The 10,656-nt window shown below is 41.9% G+C and overlaps 1 protein-coding gene across 1 annotated transcript in view; it reads left to right on the top strand.

Moving 5' to 3' along the window:
- The first annotated feature begins 6,527 nt into the window (after positions 1 to 6,527).
- The window catches only part of LOC131242887 (uncharacterized), a 31,909-nt gene continuing 27,780 nt past the window's right edge, over positions 6,528 to 10,656 (top strand). The window contains exon 1 of the mRNA XM_058241840.1: positions 6,528 to 6,666. The gene's annotated coding sequence lies outside the window, so the exon portion shown is untranslated. The remainder of the gene's footprint in view (positions 6,667 to 10,656) is intronic.

The raw sequence follows: 10,656 nt of genomic DNA, 5'->3' as shown, positions 1-10,656 counted from the left end.
AATCACACATCACATCGGTCCTCATATACATCGCTTTGGGTCTCGCACAAGGGCCACGCATTCATCGCATTGGGCCTCACTTATGGGCCGCATATACATCACATTGGGCCGTATCATATGTGCACTACACATCGTAATGGGCCTCGACTCATGGGCCATGAATACACCACATCAGGCTTCACGACCCATGAGCTTCAAATACACAAGAGGTGAGCCCTACACATGGGCCTCAAATACATCACAATGAGCCACAACCCATGGGTCTAAAATATATCTCAATGAGCCACGCCCATGAGTCTCAAATACATCACATTGAGCTTCGCCCATGGGCCTCGAATACATTGCAAGTGGCCATAAATCTATTTCACAGGTAGACCACATACCTGGGCCTAATACACATCACTATGGGCCGCATCACATGGGCCGAAAATACATCTCAATGGGCCTTGCCCATAGGCCATGAATACATGGCTACACCAATTATGATAAGTCTTATACTACAACCACTTCACGCGTCACATAGTTAATTGTTCATATTTGGTGTCGCATGGTTAAAGGCCAAGAGCCACATTTCATCGTACCATTTACGGTTTAGAGATCACAGTGTATAGAATCCAGGACCTTAATAGCATTAGCTTGGGTAATATAACTCTACATCACATTCGGTTAGTATATAACTTAGTTATATGTGATTCAAGTGGCGGTATCTATATTGATAAGCACAAACCTATGTTGTTGAATGACCATCAATACCACTTAATTTCATACGGTTAAGTAGCCTTGTACGTACTTCACATTCATACAATTAGATGACTACATATACTACATATACCCCACCATTGCCTATGATGAAGTGGTTATATATACATCAAATACCTACATGATTAATGGTGGACCAAGCAAGTATATCACACCCTCACACCACTAGAGTCTACATATTTATTATAATTAAACATGATTAAGGGTTTAAACACAAGTCCATGATCTTATTACTTAAGGCTGCACTCTAACCAAAGTGCCAAGTGATCAAGGGCTGTCCACAATCAGCCCATTTAAGGGATTAATCATCATTACTTCAAGAATTATGATACCAGTTCGTCATATGTTAAACACATGGAGATTAGAAACTCTTGTCGAAGAGGCCCAATGGTTGGCCCAGATAAGGCTACCACTGATGGGCCCACATGGCGTTCACCAAAATGAGCTTTAACATTCTTGGGCCCACACATCAATGGAATTTACAATGAGTTCTATGTGGTGGAGCTCATGGGGTTTTCCGATGAGGTTAAGTCGTGTGCGACCCACTTAAGACTTATGTCTGCTTTGATTTTAGTCCAAATCCTAAAATGATATGAGGAAGTGGATGGTCCGCATGGATTGAATAGATACACCATGGTGGCCTTAGGTTGGATTCAATAGTTAGGTCCTTATTCTCGCAGCCTTGTATTGTATGGTCCAATTCAGGTTGGATTGACTGATCTTTCGGACAATGTCCTAAAGGGGACCCGGTACATGGACTAGATGGGTTGGATATCTAATACATCATTAGGATGGCCCATAATAAATTTTTTAGTGATAAGAGTTCAATTTACATTATTTCATAATGAACAGCTATCTAATCATTGGATGGGCCTGAGTCTTTGTAACATACCGTCAAAAGGGTTGATAAAATAGATAAACAGTGAGGATCTTAAATATATATAATGTCATAGTTATGGTGGATTAAGTGACATAACACTTACATCAAAGTGGGTCATACCATACACAAGTTGAGAGAGTTACCTTCCATTAAATATTCATAATCATTTGTTGGGCCTACAGAGATGTGGTTTATAAATCCGGCCCATCCATTATGTGTGTCCCACTTGGTTGAGGGGTCAGACTAAGTTTTAGATACATCCAAATTTCAGGTGGACCTAACAAGTGATTTTACATGCTTGAGCTTCGAGTTGTACGAATGGTTCAAGGAGATCAAAGTTACATTGGCCCTAAAGTGATGTATTTATTATACTTAAACCTTTCATTTATTTTTAGAGATCATTTTAGAAAATTATCTAAAAATGAATCATAAAGATTATCTGGACCTCACCTCAATTAGCAGTGAGGATAATGATTTCACTGTTAAACCATTCACAGGGCCCTCCATAATGTTTATTTTCCATTCAATCTGTTCATAAGGTCACAAAGACCTGAATTAAGGGGAAATACAAATTTCATATTGGTCCAAAACTTATGACCCAAAAGGGGTTCCAATGGTAGATGTTTAATCCTTGCTGCTTTTGTAGTGTGGCCCACTTGATAGTTAGATCTATCTTATTTTTCTTCTCAAACCTTAAGACAAGCTCACCAAATGGATGGATGGTTTAGATATAACATATACCACATGATCAGACTCATGGAAATTGTTGATTTATTTAGCTTCATAAATTTATTTTTATTTTTATTTTTTTGATAGTGTGGACCACCTGAGTTCCGTGTACGGCTGAATTTTAAGGGTGACCTATTTTTAAAGGGGACCCATCAAATGCACGGTGCTGATGTTCGACATACATCAAGGTGGGGCCTGTGGTGGGGCCCACTTTCTTCCAACGTCAGCAGCAGACGCTGCTTGCTGCAGCGTCAGACGCTGGCAGCGGTGCTTTTTTTTAATTTTTCATATATGGGGCCCACAACAGGACGATCCAGTCCATCTGTTATGTGTGTCCCACGGGTGGAGCGTTCAATCCAAGTTTCAAATGCATAAAAATTTCAATTGGGCCCCAGCAAGTACTTTTATATGTTTTAGCATGTCTTCACATGATTTTTGATGGTGTGGTTTACCAGAGAACTGGGTTGGCTTCATTTTTCAGCCCTAAAATGATCTAAAAAATTGAATGGACGGCATGGATTTAATACATACATCATGGGTGGGGCCCACTGTGGACCCCCACCTCTTCCCTTCTTTTTCTTTCAAACGGGGACGCCTGCCTTCTTTTCTTCTTCTTTTGTTTTTTTTTCCTGTGGTATGCATGCACGTGTGCATGTGTGTATGTGGCTAACCAAATTGCCGTACTTAGACAGTTTGGATGGCCACAAAATTCTGGTGGGGCCCACTATCAATGGGTCTCACATAAAGCTTATAATAAATTATTATTTATTATTTTTTTTCCATGCATCCATACCATTAATCACATCATTATCATCATATCATCACAAGTATTAATTTTGTTATTATTTTTTTATATATGTACTCTCTTATGTATCCACACCATTGATCACATCATTATCTTCAAATCATTTCCACTAATAATCATACAAATAATTTAAAAAAAACAAACAAACCAAGAGTGGAGTAGGTGTACTCACCTTGATGAATTAGATAGATAGTTGAGATGGATGGAAGGGATGGAATTGATGGTTGATGGCCCACCAAGATCACTCCTCCTCCTCCTCCTCCTCCTCCTCTCTCTCTCTCTCTCTCTCTCTCTCTCTCTCTCTTATGGAAAAATGGTAAAATGCTAAGGGATGGAGGGGTATTTATAAAGAATTTGATAAAATTTTAGTTAAGTTAAGCTAATGTGATTAATATTAGCTTAGGCTAGGATTATGGTACTTAATTCATTCTTTGTAATTAATGGTGGATTAAAGGAGCATGGGATGGCATGGTGTAGTGATGTCATGCATAGTGTATGGCATGGAGAAAGGTTGACTTTTCATGCACATGAGAGAGAAGAGGTATGGGTATGTGACATCACACACATGGGTAGAGATTCTCTCACCCATGTGTGGCATGTACATGTGTGCATGACATGTATTGTGCACATGTGTGGAATAAAATACATGGTGTCATATGCACATGATACACTTATTATTCTTCACGGTGTATCTAACTAACGGAGTATCATACCGACGCACGGGTGGTACCTCCACGATCGCGGCGATGGGGCGGTCGATATGAGATAGGTTTCAAGGTCTTGAAGTCCCGGTCAATTGGGTGTGTACTATGAACGGCTAATCTAGGTCTAGCTAAGGGTGTCGATCATCGTGCATATATGCATAGAAACTGGTACGGAATGGACTGGGTATTACAGCTGCTGCTGTCATTAACGGAAAAGAGCAGAGTTGAAAGAGGCATGGTGCGTGTAGACATCTTGGGATCATTTCATCTGTATGGCCTTTTTCTTTTCTCCTTTTATGGGAGTTGTTGATGATATAGACAATCTGTTGTTTGGTGGTCAGATTGTTGTTGTATTGTTTGAGTCCTATTTCTGCATCTTCCTTTGACTGATACTGACTGATTGACAGCAAACAGTAAAAGCTTTGGTGATCTTCCATCTTTGTTGTTTCCAAAGGATATTGGGCAGACTTTGCCTTAACTAGTATTGTCCATAATCTGAAAGTAGATCCTTCTTCTGAAGCCATTGATTCCAATGTGCTATGTGGTTTTTTAGTGTTTTATAGTTTTGATTTCTCTTTAGTGATATACTTTCACTTTATATGGTGAACTAGACTCAATCTTTATTGACTTTTGCTTTGGGCAGAATGATGTTAAAAATTGAATTTAGCCTCAGTTGATGCCAACAAAGGCTAAATCTATCTTTAGTCTTAGTTTTGCCTCAGTTACCTAAACTGAGATTACAACTCCCGTTGCTAAAGGGTTTAGCCTCAGTTGTTGAGAACCGAGGTTAAAAATAGATTTAACTTCAATTGGAGGCAACTGAGGCAAAAATATGGATTTAGTCTCAGTTGGAAACAATGGAGGCTAAAATTTTGATTTAGCCTCAAGGTTCTTTTGGCTTCACTTGAAGAATTAAGGCTATAAAAGTCATTTTAGCCTCGGTTGCTAAAACTGAGGCTAAAGCCTTTAGCCACAGGGGTTTCAACCTCCGTTTGAATAACTGAGGCAAAACTGAGGCTAAAGGCTTTAGCCTCAGTTTTTAACCTTTTTAACCACAGTTTTGAACTGAGGCTAAAGCCCCCTTTTCTTGCAATGCTTATGAGCATGCCGGTGGGACCCACTTCAGTTGAATGTTAAAACCATATATCATATAGGTGTGACCCACCAATATATGTATGATTTTTTTTTTCTTATGTTCTAAGAAAACTTAGACTCTAAATAACTCAATTAAAAACCATTCATTTGTGGCAAACCCACTAAATTAGGATCCACAAATACTAATTATTCGTGCTTCATTGAGGTGCTAATTTAGAAATACCAGAGGATAAGAGGAACATGAGGTACACTGCTCATGACCCAAAAGTAATTGTGATTGGATAATCACAGCCATATATGGTTACAGACATGGAAGATTGACAGCAAGATCAAAGATGGGTCGGTGGACCATTTTGGAGGTCCTTATTTGAATGGCCGTGATCACCCAATTAGGAGTTGTTAGGTCCATGTGCAATCCACCATGGACCCTTACTTTCTAGGGGTCAAATGGGTTCATGGGCGTGCCCCCTTGGCTCCATGGGGCATGAATTTCCTCTTACAGTAGTTGGGAGCCCATGCAACAAAAATCCTCTCTGGGGCCCACCGTGATGTCTGTCTAACATCCACTCCGTAGATCAGTTGCACCATCCATTGATTGGATGTGGGCCCAAAAACCAGTCAGATCCAGCGACACCACAGGAAACAGTGGTAGTAGGACGTCACCCACTGAAAATTTCCTGGCCGACCGTAATGTTTATATGCCATCCGACCCGTTCACAAGGTAAGTCGCACAAAGATGAAAGGAGAACATAAATATCAGCCTGCTTCAAGACTTCACGGACCGGCCCAGGAAGGTTTTCACGGTAGCATCCCAATCCCCACTGTTCCCTGTGGCATGGCCCACTCAGGCATTAGATTGGCCTGATTTTTGGGGTTAACGTCATAGCATGATCTGGATCAAATGATGAACGGTGTTGATGTCATACATACATCAAGTTGGGCCCCACAGATCTTTTTCGTTGCAGGAGCTCCCTACAAATTCCCATCCCCCAAAGTGCTGCCCTTACCATGGGCCTGATGTATGTATTATGCATCTACGCCGTCCATCAGTTTTTCCAGATCATTTTAGGGTATGATCCCAGAAATGAAGCAGATCCAAATCTCAGGTGGACCACAAGAAATAAATAAGTGGTGATTGACCATTATAAACTTTCTGTGGGCCGCGAAAGTTTTGGATCAAGGTGATATTTTCTTTTTCCTTCATCCAGGCCTGTGTGACCTTATAAACAGGTTGTATGGTAAATAAACATAACGGTGGGATTAAGGTGCACACTGGGAAAGTTTTAATGGTGGGAGTTCAATCACCGCTGTTTCCTATGGTGTGGTCCACCTGAGAATAAGATCTGATTCATTTTTTGTCTCATACCTCAAATGAGCTTACAAAACAGATAGACAGCGTGGATATATAATAACTACATCAAGGTGGGTCCCACAGTCGAGGCCGCACCGTGCTGTGTAAGGCCGGGGCCGCACCTGATCCGCTCCCATCTATTGCGCCCCATTTGTTTATCTCCCGCAATAAATCAAACGCCCCATTCGTCCTCTGCAATCCTCTCTTTCTTCCTCTGTAATCCTTCTCTCTCTCCTCACGAGCAGAGAGAAGGATAAAAAATCAAAAAAAAAAAAAAAAAAAAACAGAGGAAGAAGAAGACGCAACAGACAAACAGTTACAGAAGGCGAACAAAAAAGAGCAGGTATTTCTCTCTTTTTTTTTTCTTTTTTTTTTTTTTTTTTGATTTCTGCCGCAATATTTCCTTGGGATTCGAATTTTGCCAAATACCTTCCCGAATCAAAGTTCATGCCTTTCGAGCAGGGAAATTACAAAATGTCCATGTCTATTTATTTATTTAAGTTATGAAGTCGAGAATTTCTGGGACCCATCCAACGTTTGTATCTCACTATGACGATGACCCAGACGGAAAATATGGCCGATCTAATTATCAAATATGCTACACGTGAATTTTGATGTTCCGGGCAGTATCATATTATTTCATTTTTCTATGGTGTGGCCCAACTGATGATCCTATTTATTAGTTTTTTGGTTCATCTGATCCCCAAGGTGGGCTGTATCTTCTGGACGAGTTGATTTCATAAATATACCATGTGGGCCTCACAATTCTGGACGTGGATTGGCTAGTGACCATGCCACTAGCCAATGACTCAGTGGCCGGTGCTCCGTGGGCTCCACCATGGTGTATGTGTTTCATTCATGCTATCCATCTATTTTTTCCATTTTATTTTATGTTAAAAGCTTAAAAATTAGGTAGATCCAAATAACCACACATAGGAAATAGTGTTGATTGAACTCTCACCATTAAAAACTTATAGGAGGCTACAAAAGTTTTGAATCAAGCTGATATTTGTGTTTTCCTCTCATTCAGATCTGATATTTGTTTTTTTCCTTCATTTAGATCTGCATTACCTAATCAACAATTTTAATATCAAATAAATATTACGGTGAAACCCAAGAGGTTTTTAACGGTGGGCATTCAATCACTATTGTCTTCTTATCACGTGATCCACCTGAGATTTATATATTCTTAGGTTTTTTTTTTAGGATCAAGTCCTAAAATGATATGGAAAAATGGATGGACATCTTGGATAAAATACATATACAATGGTGGGGCCCATATAGCACCGACTATCGGTCACCTAGCTAGCGGCAGCGTAACTAGCCAAACCTCGTCCTACAATTCTCGATAAGGGTGTACATCGAGTCAAACCGAATCGAGTTAGCCTCAGCTCGGTGACCGAGCCAGCATCTCCAACCCCACTCGGCTCGGTCAACAATCAGACTAGTTCGAGTTGAATAGGTGATAAGGAGAGGTAGAGCTTGAGGGCTGGGGCCTGGGGCGAGCGGCGCAGCCTCGCAATTGGCTGACAGGCTGAGAGAGGGAGAGGGAGAGGTGGAGAGCTCGGGTGAGTGATGCCAGTGTAGCAGGTGGCTAACATGCTGAGAGAGGGAGGAAGACTGGAAGAGGGAAAGAAGGAGAGCTTGGGCAGTCGGGCATGGGTTGAGAAGGGTGGGGTGGAGGAGCGGGTTTCAGTGGTAAGATTGTAATTTTTGGATTGGGAATGAGGTTTGTTTAAGAGATGAGGTGGATGAGATCAATGTTCTTGGGGAGGGAAGAAGGGCCATTGGATCCCGGGAATTGGACGAGCCGGTGCAGGTAGGGCAGGAGATGGTGTCGAGGAAGCGGCAGGGGAGCTGTCTAATGCGTGGCTCACATGCGGAGTGGCCGCAGGGGAGGACATGTGGGATGATCTAGTCATCTTCGTCATATGATTGCAGGCAGATGGGGCACTCCGGAATCTCCATCTCTACCTTTCTTTCTCCGAAGGACAACAGGAAAGTGGCGAGTTTGGATTTTCTAAGAAATGGTGCCCCGCACACCAAGTCAAGCCGAGTTCGAGCTAGATTCGATCCGAGTCGAGTCCAGCTGGGGCAGCTCGAACTTATTTTCAAGCTAAAAAAAAAAAATCAATTCGACTCGGATCAAACTCAGCTTCGAACCGAGTCGAGTCGAGCGAGCTAGCTCGGTTGGACTAAATCCCTTTTTTTAAGAAAAATGCATTTTAGTAATTTCTACTTTAGTAACCCCAAATTACGGATCATTCCCTTGCACATACGGACAAAGAGCCATGTATGTACAATATCTGAGCCGTCAAAAAGAGTGGGCCCACCTGAAAGATGATTGACCGCAGAAGTGGCGCTGACCCTCCCATCAGATGGGGCCTGTCCATAAAAAAAGGGACGGCCATCGGATTGAATTGATGTATGTGACAAAGATATGTGAGATCGAAGAGGAGGCTCAGCACAGAATCAGGTCCATCCAGACGACGATTAGGAGAAAACCCGAAAATTTAAAATAAAAAGGTGATGATTGATGATCTAAAATCACGTGCACGTATGGCCCACATAATTAGTGGAGTGGATCGAGTACCGAACCAGGGCATGTTTCCAATTGTGGCCTGGATCTCTAACACGTTTGGCATATTGCTGCCGGGAAATGTGGTATGCAGTAAATCCAACCCGTCCATCAGATGCGTGAGCTCGTGTTAGCCTCACGTATCCAAACTAAGCACATTTCAACATCCACGACACATCACAGGGAACCGGATGGGAGGGAACGTCCACCCTTGATTTACACTAGGGTCATTCTGAGTTGCAAAGCAGCCTGATATTGGATCCTCACCCTTCATCTTGTCCAGATGAAGGGTCCAGATGAAGGGTTTGAATGGCCTATATTGTAGATACACTGCAGGGTAAGCCTTTATTTAAATAAACAGTTGGGGCCCACTTTCAACTTCTTCCCTGTGTGACCCACCTGAGTTTTTTTTTATCAGAGCCGAGTTTAGTCTACCGAGGGTTACCTGAGGTCACGCATGTGATGAACGTTTTGGATGTCAAGAATACATCACGTGGACCCCAAACGCAAGCAATCTGGACCATCCAAAGAAACTGGAATACAGCCTGAGAACTATATCCATTGAATAATCGCAGTGGTCTGGATCTAACTGACATACGTGTGCAACCCATGGACTGAATAGGGCAGCCAGGTTTCTGGGCGAGGACATGTACTTACCAAGCCCCGTGTGGCGAGCCTGCGGGATCTTGCACACGTGCATTCTGGGCATGAGTCTATTTAAAGTGGACGCGTGTGTAAGTGGAGAAGGTTGAGGTGAGGATTATGCCACGTTGCCGCCCGACTCGGCAACCGAATAACCGTATCGAACGCTTTCCGTGACTTTTCTTTTTCGGAACATGGAAAAAGGCGCATGTGGCTCTCACGCCACCACGTGACATCACCGCCCATGTCTACCAACTTCCGCGCGGACGCGACTTGCCACTGCCGCGGAATGAGACCGACCCGACTGCGTGGGGCCACCGTTATATATGTTTTATCCGTGCTGTCTGTTTTTTTGTTTCCCCAATATTCCATCGCATGAACTGACCAATGAGGCCGATCCAAAGCTCAATCTTACGACACCGGACAACAGAGATAAACGGAGATTGAATGTCTGCCTTTGAAAAGTCACTATAGGCAGCGCAAATAAGTATCACGGTGGGCTATTAGTAAGGTTTCAACATTCGGTGATAGTTACGTAAAATGAACGTGTTAGGCACCGTTTTTTCTCTCTATAACGAACAATATCTATTTTAAAGAATTTATTGATTTTTTTAAAGTTGGAATAAGATGCCTTGGAAATATCGAAAAATAAAATAAAATAAATTATTTTGTTTCTCTAAGCTAAATAACATAAAATATACGTTGTCCTTAAAGCGTGTTTCGCCCCCTTATCAATTGTTGATGGGTTACAAGAGAATTGCTTCTAGGATAAGACAAGTCTATTTGAATCTTGCGTTCAGCAATCATGAAGAGTCCACTTGAAATAATTCAACGTAGCAGATCTTCTGGCGGAATCAAAACAGTGAATGTATTGTATTCTAAAATGGAGATGTTATCTAGATAATCCGGATGATGAGAGATATATCTGAGTTGATGGAATTTGGATCGGAATGGTCCAGTTTATATAGGCATCAAAAGTGGATTGTTGCTTGGTGGTCATCAATGGTTCAGATCATTTGAAAAATGTTTCTGACCATTGATGATTAATTTCAATCGTTTCCGATCGTCGAATCGGAAGATCTGACCGTTGGATCATCATGGCCCATCTGTTTT

This window comes from Magnolia sinica, chromosome 4, assembly GCF_029962835.1.
Source record: "Magnolia sinica isolate HGM2019 chromosome 4, MsV1, whole genome shotgun sequence".
NCBI classification, from domain to species: domain Eukaryota; kingdom Viridiplantae; phylum Streptophyta; class Magnoliopsida; order Magnoliales; family Magnoliaceae; genus Magnolia; species Magnolia sinica.
The sequence above is the reverse complement of the archived record's forward strand: the minus strand, read 5'-3'. Positions and strand labels throughout refer to the sequence as shown.